This window comes from Stegostoma tigrinum, chromosome 2, assembly GCF_030684315.1.
Source record: "Stegostoma tigrinum isolate sSteTig4 chromosome 2, sSteTig4.hap1, whole genome shotgun sequence".
Taxonomy (NCBI): domain Eukaryota; kingdom Metazoa; phylum Chordata; class Chondrichthyes; order Orectolobiformes; family Stegostomatidae; genus Stegostoma; species Stegostoma tigrinum.
In genome coordinates this window covers 37,141,894-37,157,252 of record NC_081355.1, presented here as the reverse complement: position 1 = coordinate 37,157,252, position 15,359 = coordinate 37,141,894, and the positions used below count along the sequence as shown (strand labels likewise).

The 15,359-nt window shown below is 41.0% G+C and overlaps 1 protein-coding gene across 6 annotated transcripts in view; it reads right to left on the bottom strand.

The window, feature by feature from the left end:
- The window catches only part of jarid2b (jumonji and AT-rich interaction domain containing 2b), a 447,370-nt gene that overhangs the window by 225,292 nt on the left and 206,719 nt on the right, over window positions 1-15,359 (bottom strand). The window contains exon 1 of one of the 6 annotated variants that reach the window (XM_048524782.1): window positions 1,985-2,076. The exons of the other annotated variants lie outside the window; for them this stretch is intronic. The gene's annotated coding sequence lies outside the window, so the exon portion shown is untranslated. Of the gene's footprint in view, window positions 1-1,984; window positions 2,077-15,359 lie in introns of those variants that run through there. 6 annotated transcript variants of the gene reach the window in all.

Genomic DNA, 15,359 nt, shown 5'->3' with positions numbered 1-15,359 from the left:
CTAGTTTGACGTTCTGCAGACATTTCACTGCCCTGCTGGGTAACAACATCAGTGCAACCTCCGATGAAGCACTGTTGTGTTTTTCTGCTATTTAAACTCTGGTGTCCTTTAAGCTGGATTACTTCAGTTCCAGTTTTCCTTTGCAGTGGAGCGTATATGGGATCTAGCTCTGTGTGTTTATTGATGGCTTCCTTAGGGAAGTATTAGGCCCCTAGGAATTCCCATGCTTGTCTCTGCTTCGCCTGTCCCAATCAAATTGGTGGTTTTGCTTATCCACGTCGATGGAGATGAGTGAGTATTGGTCATTTCTCTTTGTTGCCAAGTGATGTTCATGAACTCTTGTGGTTAATTTCCTTCCTGTCTGTCCAATGTAATGTTTGTTCAGTCTTTGCAGAGAACTGCACTGATGATGTTGCCCAGCAATGAAATGTCTGCAGAACAACGAACCAGTTCGGCGAGCAAACCAACCACAACTTTAATGTGTGAATAAAAATAATACCAAAACGGGCAGGAAAGTTTCATAAATCATTTAAATTGGGACGAGGGATAAGTTAAGAAAAACGAAATTAACATTTCTTCCTCCATCACCTGGACATAGCTTAACAATCATCTTCAAAATATAACAGCTTAAGAATAATGATTTTCACTGTTTGGCAAGAGGGTGATTGACAGCACACATTTAAAGTAATTTTGAAAGTCAAAGTGGACATTGCGAAAACAATCTTTACAACAAGGGTGACAATAATTTGGAACTCTTTGCCATAAATTACTCTAGAAGCAGAGTCCCAAATAATTCTTAAGGGAATTATACAGATATTTGAAATAGATTAAAGGCAATGTGCAGTGAGGTGGAAGGAATTTAACAGTCGATCAAGAGAGTAGGGCCCATTATGGTACTTTGTGCACGGCACCGAAGAATGTTGGTAGGGGTCTAAATGAATACTGTATGTCGGTTTTCACTAGGGATAAGAATGGTGCAGGTATAAAAATTAGGAAGAAGGGAATGTGATATAATTAAAGATATTAGCACAGCCAGAGAGGCCTTTCTTGAGTGTTCTGGCAGGCTTAAATTTGGATAAATCACCCCAAGATTGGAAGAAATATATATCTGATTTATAGGTGAGGCAATGGCGGAAATAGCATGGGTGCAGGAGCTAACTTTCAATTTTTCTCTGGCCATAGGAAAGGCGTCAGAGAACACCCAATTTGGTACAGTTATTCAAGAAGGCAACAAGGAAACCACTGGCCAGTCTAACCTCAACAGCAGGGAAAACTACTGGAAGCAGTACTAAGGGACAGAATTAATCCACACTTGAGGGGGCAGGGATTAATCAAGAACAGTCAGCATGGTTTTCTATTAAGGGCAGGTCACGTCTGACAAATGTAAACGAATTTTTCAAAGAGGTGACGACATCTGTAGATGGAGATAATAAATTAGACATAGTCTATTTGGACTATCGAAGAATACAATGTGTGGAAGTCTGAGATTTCAACCCAGTAACAAGCTCATGGTCTACAGGGCAACCAGGTTCCCATCCTTTCTGTAAGCATCAGAAACATGGACCATGCATATCAGAAACCTCAAATCTCTGGACAGCTATCAGAAGCAAGACTTTTGCAAAATCCTGAAAATCCAGTGTCAGGAAAGGCATACAATGGAGTGTCCTCTGCCAGGCCATTATTCCCACTGTTGAGGTATTGGAAGCACAAAACCATTTGAGATGTGCATGTGGTTTGTCAGGGTGGGGCGTGGTTGCAAATGTCTGTGTACCTGATAAAGCTTCCTAAGTGTATTATTCAGTGTTTTGGGAGGGCACAGGAAACACTACAAGGATAGCCTGAAAGCCTCCCTAAACAAATGCATCATACCCACCAATAAATGGCGATCGCTTGTCCTAGAATGCACAAAACAGGAGAAGTGTCTGTGAAGGCACCAAACAGAAACAGCACGCACAATTCAGAGCATCCCATTCAACTGTCTCACCTGTATGGCAAGCCATCTTCAATCCTGAAGGATTGCCAAAGATGGCGGCCACTGACTTCAGCAAAGTTTTTCACAAAGTCCATATGGGAGGTAGTGAGCAAAGCCCATGGGATACAAGGGAAATTTGCAAATTGGATACGGAATTGCCAAGCAGAGCAAGAAGGAGAGGGTAAACAGAGTCAACATAGAATCCAGAACCCTTCCTCAGAAGTTATTGCAGCTAGGAAAATGGGGTGGAGGGGGAAGGAAAAAGTGGATAGGTGGAACTCGCTCCTAATTGGTCTGAGATTGAGATGATTACTAGACTCAAAAGTTTAATTCAGCTTTCTCCTCACAGATACTGCCAGACCTGCTGAGTTTCTCTAGCAATTTCTGCTTTTGTTTTAGATTTCAAGCAACCACAGTTCTTTATTTTATTAACAGAAGTAAAGGTGATAGTTGAGGGATGTTTTTGAGATTGGAAGCCCATGTCCACTGGGGTGCCGCAGGTACGTTCACAGTTAGCACAAAAATTGGGTTAGGAGGGGTATCAAAAGAGAGGCAAATAGCCTTGGATTACAGGAGGATATAAAAGCTGGCATGTCCTACATAACCAGAGGACTCTTCTCTCATCACAGAGAGATGACTGATGGCGGTTTAACCAAAGGGTTATCATGCTTCAGGCAAGCACAGAAGCTGAGAGGGTAAATTCAGCCAATACAGGAATTGCACCCTCGCAGCTGGCATCACTGCTTTGCAAACCAGCCAAGTGAGCTAAACGATGACTTTTTTTTAAAATGGCAGAGTGTTCAGAGATGTTACACAACGCTCGAACAGGTGGGATTTGACCCTGGGGCTCCTTATTCAAAAGGCAGTGACACTACCACAGTGCCACAACAGTCCTTACAAGAGGTTATTAGCAGAGCAGTCAGATGGGTTGATCAGTGATAAATGAAATTCAAATCAGGATTAAGTGTTGGGTAATGTGCTTCACAGGACAAACAAGGCAAGGGAATACATGAACAATAGGACACTGCGGAGCACAAAATTTTCAGGCAGACTTTGGTGTGCCCAGCCAACAACCCCTTAAGGTAGATAAAGTGGTTATGAAGCTATATGGGATACCTGCCTTTATTAGCCAAGACAGAGAATTTAAGAGCAGACAGGTTATGCTGGAGCTAGATAAAGTGTTGGTTGGGCCACAGTTACAGTACTATGTGCAGTTCTGGATTCCACATTATAGGAAGGATGCGACTGTACTGGAGAGGTTGCAGTGGAGATTTACTAGGATATTGCCTGGGCTGAAGATTTCCAGTTACGAAGAGAGAGACTGGATAGACTGGGGTCATTTTGCTTGGAACATACAAGATTGACAAAGTACACAACTGAGATGCATAAAATTAGGATGAGCCACAATAGGGAAAACAGGAAGAGAACTACTTGGTTGAGTGATCCATAACAGGGAGCATGCATACAACAGTCAGGAGGTTTGCAGGAGATGGGAGGATTTGTTCCCCCACCCAGTGGGTGGTAGGAACATGGAACTCTCTGCCTACAAGGGTGGTAGAGGTAGAACCCTTATATTACTTCAATATTATTTAATTGTGCACTTGCTGAGACATACAAGGCTATGGGCCAAGTACTGGAAAATGGCATTAGAATAGTTAGGTGGCTGTTTTTGACCAGTATAGACTTACTGGGCCAAAAGAGCCTTTTTCTGTGCTGTTGGCCTCTACGACTGAGTGGCGAAATGGAATAAAGATAATATAGATTTGATGAGCCTAGTGGCCTCTTTCTGCATCAGAACATTAAGATTCTTGCTAAAAAAACTACATAATTTAAATTATTTAGATTCCATCATTACAAACTGCACTTGCGAGGAGCAATCTCAGAAAAAAAACTCAATAATACCATTTCTGCAAGAGCTTCAGGTGCAATATTTCCTGGATTTGAACAATTTTCTTTCGCAAACTACCTATGCTAGTTTTGTTCCATCATTTGATGAAGGGCCAGCTTTGAAATGTCGCTGCAGTGAGCTCATTGCTGATGCAGCATGGAAAGACAGTATGCAGGCCATTTTAGCTAGACACAAGTATTTTTCCTGCTCTGGAAATGCATCCAGGCCCGTTGTCACCAGCTTCCAGTTTATGAATCAACCAAGTAAACATCACACCTTGAACAAATGGTGCTAGATAAACAAAAGCATTCTGTATTCCCTTGAGGAGGAAAACCGCGGATTATCAGCAATCTGCACACAATTGCTTGACTAGTAACTTAAACCTAGATGAATAACTCAATATCCATCCAATAAGCTTTAATCATTCCAAATATTAAATCAAAACAACTATCACTGTCAAGTGCAACAGAGATGCTGACGTGAATGACTGATACATTGAGAGTGGTGAAGACTGAACCTGGCTGTGATGCAGTCTAGTCAGACTGGCGTCTCAGTTCAGACAGCTGTGGAACAGCTCCCTCTCCCAAACCAAAAAATAAGTTTCAGCAGAACAAGATGTAAAATTAACACAACAAAAACACTGAAAGACAGAAACTGTTGTGCAAACATTTATCTTTTCATCAATCCCTAAACAAATGAAAATGAATAGGCGAAGATACTATCACACAAGCCCCTCCACTCTGCGTATGGGGGAATAAAGGCACACAAACATGCATACTCGAGGGTTCATGGAGAGGATAGAGTTGGTAGAAAGAGAAAGGACACAGAGAGAGAGGATAACTGAATCTATTAATAGCCAGATGGTCAAAAGGTAGGATTTGTACTTTATTTTATTTTTGGTGGGGTGGAAGTAAAGGTGGCCTTGGGAAAATATACTTGCTCATCACAACAGATTTTTTTGATGCCTGGTACGCCACTTTTAAAACAAGATTTGCTTGGATCAGAAAAATGAAGTTACCTGCAACCAGATTCTGTGGAACATTAAAAAAGACAAAGCCTCAACATCAGCCCTGAACTCTGGCAAACACTTTTCACTCTAGTGACAGCTGCTTTTGCTGTGGTCACGTGGGCTATATAATCGTCAGTTATGGTTTATTGCCCTTGAATTCTTCAAACACTGTACAGTTGCCAAGTGGAAAGGCTACAGACTATGCAGTGTATTAGTGTAATATTCAAATCTAGGTTATTTGAATCAGCATTTTGCTGGATGTTACGTGACAAAATGAATAGTTCCAATCTCCCACTTGGCTCCAACTTAATCAGTCTTCTCCACATGCAGATTTTTCATAGCAAATATTTCTGTTATTACTAGTCACAGGAGATTGATATTTGGATATTTTCCTCAGCCATTTTGAAGCTAGCACTGTGCGTGTTTTTTTCCAGTAGAGGTTCAGTTCAATACCAGTTGGCTCAGGGATATGCTTATTCAACTCCAAAACTTGCAAGAGTATTACGTAACACAATAATGGAGCAATTGCAATCCTTTTGGAAAAAAATCTAATTATATAAGCTGGCACTGTTTAATCTCAAACTGGATAAAAAGCAGTCTTGACAGTTTTCAGAAAATATTAATTTAAATTAACATCCATATACCACACCAGTTATTTCATGTAGTTAACCTGTGGTGAACAAGGAAGCTCATACCAACATATTCTACTCTTGAGGAACAAAATTAAATTACATATCTATGACACTGTTTGAAGAGAAGTAACTGCTGTGCCTTAGTTTGTAGATATCCATTATGCTTACTTAAATATCAGCTCATCATGACCTTCAGTAGGGCAAGGTAATGAAACCAGGTAAATGGCTGAAGTATCAGTGGGGGAGCATTTCGCAGACAGTAATCTCACCTCTGTTAGATTCAAGGTTGTTATGGAAAGGGGCAGGGATGGGCATGAAATCAAAAGCTCTAAACTGGATGACAACCAATTTTAACAAGATCAGATATGATTTGGCCAGAGTGGAATAATGGGATTCACTGGAGGAGGAAATATGGAGAGTACAGGACGAATATGTTCTAATAAAGACAAACAAACAGCCACAGCAACAAATTTAACAAACCTCGGATGTTAAGGGATATACAGGATTGGGTAAGAAAAGAAGAAAGGGACAGTTATGGACGGTACCATGGACTCAGAACCAAAGCCTCAAGGGAGTTAGAAATGTATAAGAAGGAACTTAAAGTGGAAATTAGAAGAGCAAACAGGTGGCATGAAGGGATAATAGCAAAAAAGTCTTAATTTATTTAAAAGTACAAGTATAAAAGGACAAAAGTGGGGTCCATGGACAATCGCAGTGGCAACTTCTGTGCGGAGCTGGAGGGCATAGTTGGGTCTAAATGTGTCAGTGTTCTACTTTTAGACTTGGAATGTGGAAGGCTCAATCAGTACTTTCACAGATGATACAAAAATTGGTGCAGTCGTAAAAAGTGAGTAAGATAGCCTTAGGTTACAACAGGATACAGAAGGGCTGATCAAAAGGGCTGATCGGTGGCAAATGAAATTCATCTGGATAAGCATGATGTAATGCACTTTGACAGAACAAGCAAGCATGTATATACATGATGAACAGTAGGAAACTGGGGAGCACCGGAGGTGTGCACATCCACCTGTCCGTTGAGGTAGTAGGTCAGGTGGATAAAGGAAAAGCATATGGGATACTTGTCTTTAATAGTCATGGCGCAAAGTTGAAGAAGAGGGAGGTAATGTTGGAGCCGTATAAAATTTTGGTTAGGCTACAGCTTGAGTGGTGTGTATGGTTCTAGAATTTATGTTATAGGAGGCAATGTGATTGCTCTGGAAAGGGTACAGAGAAGATATATGAGGAAGTTGCCTGGGCTGGAAAGTTTTAGTTACGAAGAGAGATTAGGTAGACTAGGTGGATTGGTTTCCATGAAGCAGAGTTTGAGGTGGGGACATGATTGCAATGTATGAAAATTATGGAGGGGTCTAGACAGGGTCAACAAAAAGGGACTTTTCCCTTTGAGAAAGGGACCAATAAGCAGTGAACATAGTTTTAAGGCAAGGGGCAAGAGGTTTCAAGGGTAAGGAGGTGCTTCAAAGGGTGGCACAGGCAAAAACTCTAATAACATTTATAAAGTACATTTCCGCGCACTTGGAATGCCAAGATTTGGGCCAAGTGCTGGGAAATGGAATCAGTATAGTTCGATGTTTGTTTTTGACTGGCACTGACTGAATAGGCGAAAGAGGCATTTTCTGTGCTGTAAACCTCAATGACTTGACTTTAGTTAAGGTGGGCAATGAAAGATGGCCAAGCCAGCAAAGCCCGCATCGCATAGAAGAATAAAAAACACTTCACAAAGCATCAGTTGAAACACTGAGCAATTTCCAACAAACACCACATTGTGAAATTGTACATTAGACCCAGATACTGTACAGTAGGTGTGGTTATGACTTGGTTCATCTATGTTTGGACACCAATAAAGAGAGCTACCATTGAGATCCTTCTAAAGCCAGCATTTCTTCTACAGAACCACCCTAAATCTTGTGCACTTGTACACAACTTTAGACAGTTGCAATATCTTAAAACAATATACCACTATTCCGTTCAGTGAGAAAAATTCCAGCACATTGAATTGCACTAATGATGGAGTAATGAAAATTTTTAAGATGCATCTTCAGTCAAAAGATCCACATCATCATCCAAACAAGAGCAGGGAGTTCAGTACATTTATCCCTCAAACAACACAAAGGTTATCCGGTCAACATTGCTGCTTGTGACAGTCTGCTGTGCAAATGTGCAACTTTCCTACATCACAATAATGATTGAACGTCATCAACTTCATTGGTTGTAAAGTGCTGATTGAAGCTTTGTTAATACGAAGCTTTCTTATGACCCAAGAAAATCTATTGTGAATATTGCGGAAAATAGTCCATTTGACCTGTTAGCAACATTTGACCATATATATAACAAACGAAAGCAAAGTGCTAGAGAAACCCAGGTCTGGTGGTGGTGGTGGAAATGGCTGCTTATGATCCTTTGTTCAATTGAGGATTCCCCACTATCTTTGTCCTACTCATTTCCTGCACTTTTGAGTTCGTCCCCTTCCCTTCTCCACTCCCGAAACCACCTCGCACATCCATGGTGACACCTCCATAACCAAAGAAACTGCAGCATTTGCTTGTTTATCATCTTCCTCATCATTTAAGGCCCCAGGCACAACTTCCAGGCAAAGCAATAATTTACCTGCACTTCATTCAATCTAGTCTACGGCATTTGCTGCTCATAATGCACTCTCCTCAACACTGGGGAGTTGAAACGTAGACTGGGTGACTGCTTAGCTAAACTCCTTTGCTTTAAGGATAAAAACAAATGTTTGAGCTTTCATTTGCCTGCCACTTCAACACACTACTGTGTTCCTTTGCCAACATTTCTGTTTCAGGCCTAAGTGCACCAGTGAAAGTCAACACAAGCTGAAAGAACAACTGCTCATCTTCTGGCTGGACACCTTTCAGCCTTCAAGACTCAACATCGAGTTTAACAACTTCGGAGCAGGAATACCTACCTCCATGTTCATCATCCGCTCCCCACACATCCAGGTCCTGTCCTGTGTGGGCTGCTCTCAGCATAGCCAACCTGTTTTCCACAAATTGTAGTCCTTGTTATCACCCATTTGTCTTCTCCCTTGGCTCACTCGTTAACAGCAAGCCCCTGAACAGCATTGGTGTACAGAGGGATCTTGGGGATCGAATCCATATCTCCTTGACAGTAGCCACACAAATAGAAAAGGATGGTAAGGAAGGCATATGGCATGCTGACCTATACTGGCAGGGGCATTCATTAAAAGACAGTCAGGGCGTCTAGCTGCAGCTTTGTAAGACTTCAGTTAGGCCACAGAATATTGCATTCAACTCCGGTTGTCACATTACAGGAACGATGTGAAGGTTTAGAAAGGGTGCAGAAGAGATTTGCCAGTATGCTGTCTGGATGAGAGAATTCAAACTATAAGGAAATGAGATGTTAATGGGATTTCTATGCTCCTTATCTTCTTACACAGGGGTATGTGGAAACTGTCTTAAACTTCCTGCCCAAATAGGGTTGGGTGGGAAACGTTTGTAAAGGTGACAGACTTCTGTAATTCTGTAAACTGGTGAAACTTCTGTTTCTACTGAAGTGGCCAGGTCAGCGGCCTTTGTTCAAGTCAGACACTACGGCCGCTTGAAATCGCATCCTGTCATTATCAGTCACTTCGTGAACGATCAATGCTGTATCCTGTCCTCTATGTTCCAAATGTAGTAACTGTTTTATGTTTCAGCCAATTCATAGAGTATAAAAAGCGGGGACTGTCCACTGTTCAGGGAGAATCGCTTACAGAACTCAGCACTCTGTGCCGGGTTGAGTACAGCAATCCTCCACAGCTTATACTTGCTTAATAATAAAAGGATAGTGTTTTTGTGGCCAGGTCAGTGTCTTGCTATTGCATCAAGTCCATGAGGGTGTCCAAAAAACAACCTAACTGAGAGACTATAACACCTGGCTTGTTTTCTCAGGAGGGGCAGAGGGTGAGGGAGACTTGACGGAAGTCTATAAAAATTATAAGATCCATAATTAAGGTTGATGGTCAGAAATCCCCCCCCACCCCAAGTGTCAAAATGTCTAAAAATAGGGCGCATGCATTTAAGGTGAGATGGGGCAAGTTCAAAGGAGATAGAGGGGCATTTCTTGTGTTTGTTAAACACAGCGTGATGTGAATCTGGAAAGCACTGCCGGGGTGGTGGTGGAGACAAGATAGGGGTGTTTACAATACTTCTAGAAAAACACATGAATATGTTAAGGAATGGAGGGATATGGACCAAGGGCAGGCAGAAGGGATTAGTTTAATTCGGCATCATGTTTGGCTCAACATCTTGGGCTGAAGGGCCATTCCTGTGCTTTACAGTTCTATGCTATCAACAATCGCTTTTGCCTGCTTCATTTTTATTCCTCCCCACCCCAGGCACCATCTGCATCTACCCATTGTACTCCTTTCTTCCCGCTCCCGCCACTCCCGCCGTTGCGACAGCCACAAATACAATTTCCCAACTGCTTTCAGTTCTGAAGAAGGGTCGTTGGACTAGTTTTCCCTCCACAAATGCTGTCAGACTTGCTGAATTTCTCCAGCACTTTGTTTTTGTCTGTTCTGATCTCCAAAATCCACAGATCTTTCCTTTATTGGCAATGTATAAACTGCCCTAGGTTTAAATGGATAAGTTGCAGAAATGATAACTAAAGAAATGTCACTACAAGGATCTTTGACTGTTTTACAACTGCATCTTAAAATCAGATTATGAAGTCTGCTGGGGCCATCAGTTCATAAGACAACCATTTTATGCAGGCTTATCCTTCAGTTTAAAGCAAACAATGAAATTGTGCAGCAACAAATCTCAAACAATTTCTCCTCATTGAAAGATTCAAACTCCTCCTTCCTAATGGGAGAAACAATGTGGATATTAACATTTTTCATTGTATTTTGACTGCAAGTATACAAATGTCACCCCCTAAAGCATTCTCCAACTGACCAAAATCCAGACAATCAGCGAAAAAGAAATTTAATTTGCTGCAAAATTCCCGTCTAGCAATACACTGACCATCATAATCATCAGTGAACACAAACATGAGGGCATATTCCATGCATGAGGTCACTCTTCCAGTTGCTATAAACCAAAGTTTGGCAAAAGGGCAACTTTGCATAATAACAAACATCCTGAATTCCTAAAATCAATGGATGCAATAAATCCTGATCTAAATTTAATGCACCTTAGAGAGACACAATAAAATAAATGGAATGTGCGCTGGAACCAAAGAATAGCTCCACCCACTGTTAACAAAGGCAGCATTTAAAAATTTAAGCTGCTCAACCTTAAGGAAAAATACAGTAGGGTGGGCCTGTGAAAATTTAATTTCAAATATTTGTTGAGTGCATAACATGGCATACAAACTGATGCAGTCCGTATTTAGTGTCTGAGTGCTGATCCAGTGATCTCTGCAGTCTAACATGGTAACTGGACCTATTCACTTTAGATGCAATATTTTACCGCAGACCAGGTGAGGAAAGCAAAGGAAGTATTCATTTAAATCGGCTACTTAAAAATCTCCTGGGGAAAGAACTCTGGACATGACATTCACTTAATGGGGAATAATTTGCATTTATGCAGTACATGTAACATTGTGAAATATTTTGGAATGTGTACTGGGGACATCTTTATGTAGCAGAATAATTAAACTAAAATATAAATTGCTAGAAAAGCTCAGTGGAGAGAAATCAGAACTGGCATTTCAGGTCCAGCAATTGCTTTTCCATCAATTTGTTTTTGTTTCTGATTTACAGCATAAGTTCTTTCAGTTTTTCAGTAAAATAATTAAACTAATTAACTGGTTAAATATGCCACAACCCATAGACCAATAATTATACAGAAGCAGAAGTACACCATTAAGTCCATTAATCATGGTCTGCTATTCAATGAGATCGTGGGTGATCTAATAAACCTCAGCTCCACTTTCCTGCATTTTCCTCAAACACTCCTCTGCTGATTGAAGGTTTTCTCTCTGTCATGAATGACCTGACCTCAGCAGCCTTCTGTAGGAATGACTTCCATGACCCTTGAAGGAGAAGGGAAGATTTCTCATCTCAGACCATACTGAGTGACCCTCTTATTGTGACATTATGCGCTTTGGCCTTATTATTCTCCCACAAGGAGATATACCCTCTCAGCATTTACCTTGTTGAGACTCCCAAGACTCTTGCATATTTCAATCAGGCCACATCTCATTCTTCCAAACTCCAATGGATGTGAATCAAATCTAGTCAGTCAATCTCTTCTCAGGAGAAGATCCCTCCACACCTAGGCTCAATTTAGAGAGCCTTTTCTGGACTACCTCCAATGGTCCACATATCTTCCCTTTGATGAGGGGACCAAAACTGTTCACAGTATTTTAGGTGACATTTAGCTGGTGCCTTGTACAGTTTAGCAAAATGAACTCATTAATTATAATCCATTCCCTTTGAAATAAAAGCCAATATTCCACATGCCTTGTTTCAGAGATAGTAGGAACTGCAGATGCTGGAGAATCTGAGATAACAAGGTGTAGACCTGGATGAACAAAGCAGGCCAAGCAGCAGAGGAGCCGGAAGGCTGACATTTCGGGCCTAGACCTTTCTTCAGAAAATGAAACGTCAGCCTTCCTGCTCCTCTGATGCTGCTTGGCCAGCTGTGTTCAGCCAGCTCTACATCTTGTTATTCTATATGCCTTCACTTGTATGTTGTGAGATTTATGCAGGAAGTTCTCCAAATCCCTCTATGCTGCAGCTTCCTCCATTTAAATAATATACAGCTGCTTTAATCTTATTGTCAGACTGTCAAACCTCACATTTTACCAAATTATATTTTATCTGCGAACCTTTTGCCACTTACTTGACCTTTCTACATGCTTCTGCTGACTCCAAGGTATCCTCAGCACTTTCCTCTCAATCTATTTTAGCATCATCTGCAAGTTTGGCTGCAGTTCACTCACATTCAAGTCATTAATTTATACCATGATAAATGCAGACCCAGCAATGTGGAATATTCAACTAGTTAATTATTCTAATTAAAAACCAAAGGAACTGTGGATGCTGTAAATCAGAAACAAAAACAGAAATTGCCGGTATAGCAATTTCTCTAGATACAAGTTGCCACCCAGAAAGACCTTTATCCCAAATCGGTTTTCTATTAGTTTGCCAACTTTCTATCCATATCCTAATTAGCTTAATGTATGATACCTTATCAAATGCCTTCCGAAAATCCAAACAGATTACATCTGCAGGTTCCCCCTATTCTATTCTGCTTGTTACTTCAAAAAATTTCAATAAGTTTGTCAGGCAAGACTTCCTCTTTATGCAGCCATACTCGATGCTGTTATGTATTTGTCAACACTCTGCTACTGCATCCTTTATAATGGACACTAACATTCTCCCAATAACATTTCAGCTAACTGGCCTACGGTTACAAAAACAGAAATTGCTGGAAAAGCTCAGCAGGTCCGGCAGTATCTAGAGCAAGAAATCAGAGTTAACATTTTAGAATATTCGGAGGAAAGGTCACTGAACCTGAGGAAGGAAACCCCAGTGTTGCAAATTGGTTCTTGCTCGAGTCTGTTCTTACGTTAATTTGTACAGAAGTCAGAACACAATACAGGACAACATAAAGTAAGCGTTCGTAAGGTAAGAAAACATTCATGTAGGATCTTTCAGGTTATGCCCCTGTAATTGCATTTGTAAGTATGAACTTCATAAATTGGGGATCTCCTGTCCCTTGCAAACTCAGTCGAGAAGATGAGCTGTAAGGATTCATCTTATATTGGATGTTGTTTCCTCAGCCTTAAAATCCTTAAATCATTGAGGAAAATATAATCCAACTTCTCATTTGACTAATCAGCAAATTCGCAGTTTAGCCCAGATATCAATCACTGTCAGCAATATTTCATCTGCTCATACAATGCTCAGGTGAATCTAGTGGTCAATAAAAAGAAAAGAAAGGGCATGTATGAACAGACTTGAATTAATATGCAATCCTCCAGTTTACTGCAGGCCACTTAACAGTCCTCAAAATCTTGCCTTTTAGAAAAAAGGCTGAAACCCTTTTACATATTCACATACATGGAAGTTTATCCATCCCAATTAGAAAAGCAGAACAACATAGCACTTTTTGTTTAGCAGCTTGAGGGATCAGAGGCTTGAACAGCTTGTTTTCTCATAATTAATTTGAATATATAGATCAAACCAAGTTGAACTTACAGGAGAAGTGTTTGTCTTATACTAAGAAATTGGTTTAAATTACAGTAAACTTTTAATGAACTTATTCATTGGCTAAAAGTTTACACATGAAGCCCATCCACCATTTGTTGACAAGGGTGTGGACAACTTCAACGAGGTGGAATAAGGGAAGAGATGGCAGTATTTGGAAAATTTTAGTGACTTCCACAATTCAGAAGTGTTACAATCAGAATGAAAATGTTGACAACAGAAACACTGAGCAGGCTAGATGTTCTGGATGTGAGTTTGCCAGCTGAGCTTGAAGGTTAGTTTTCAGACGTTTCATCACCATTCTAGGTAACATATCAGTGAGCCTCCGACGAAGCGCTGGTGTTATGTCCCGCTTTCTATTTATCTGTTTAGGTTTCCTTGGGTTGGTGATGTCATTTCCTGTTCTTTTTCTCAGAGGATGGTAGATTGGCTCCAAATCAATGCGCTTGTTGATGGAGTTCTGGTTGGAATGCCATGCTTCTAGGAATTCTCGTACGTGTCTCTGTTTGGCTTGTCCTAGGATGGACAACATCCATCCTAGGACAAGCCAAACAGAGACACGCACGAGAATTCTAACCGGAACTCCGTCAACAAACACATTGATTTGGAGCTAATCTACCATCCTCTGAGAAAAAGAATAGAAAATGACATCACCAACGCATGAAATGACATCAACAACCCAAGGAAACCTAAACAGATAAATTAGAAAGCGGGACATAACACCAGCGCTTCACCGGAGGCTCACTGATGATGTTACCTAGAATGGTGACGAAACGTCTGAAAACTAACCTTCCAGCTCAGTGAGCAAACTCACATCCAGAACCTCAACCTGAGCTACAAATCTTCTCAAAACTCGCCAGGCTAGATGTTTCAACAAGGATGCCTTAATAGTATAGGTGCAGTCACTAACAGCGAGCTTGCAACTTAAACTGAAATTTTCTGGCACAAGCTTGCTCCTTTTACATGAATAATCATAGATACATGTTGAAATAAATTTCTCACTTCCCCAGTTCTGAGGAAGGGTCAACGGACTCGAAACATTAACACGGCTTCTCCTCCGCAGATGCTGCCAGACCTGCTGAGCTTTTCCAGCAACTTTGTTTTTGTTCTCACTTAACCTAACTGATTAGGCTTTACTCATTCTATAAATGAATAAATGGAATGGGAAAGAAAATGCAAAATCTGCAAGTTGGATAGGCTACTGCAGTTTGGTAAGGATGGAAGTCTTTTGAGAAAATCCAGATAAGGAAGTTGAAGAAAATCTCCTCCAGCATGTGGTTTCCTCTGACTATCACAGGTGTGCCAGTCAGTTATATCCAGGTACAATGATGGGAGCTAAATTTTTTCAATGTTCTGCTATCTGTATGTAACTGGCAGCAAGCAGCACACTCAATCAAGTCAAATCACACGTTGAAGACTGCCAAACCAGCTGGATAGGTGTAAAATAAAGTGCCCAGTATGACAAATAGAAAGTTTATTTTGAAGCTGATCTCTGTTCAGGGCAGACATCCCACCCCATCCCTGCAACTGGACTCTGTTTTATTCCGCCCATCCTAACTCTTAATGCTTACCTCAGCAGCCCGCACCCCATGTTTGCAATAGGGTGCATCACCACTGGGACCTCAGCACCCCAGCTCACTCGGTAGCAGCACACAGGC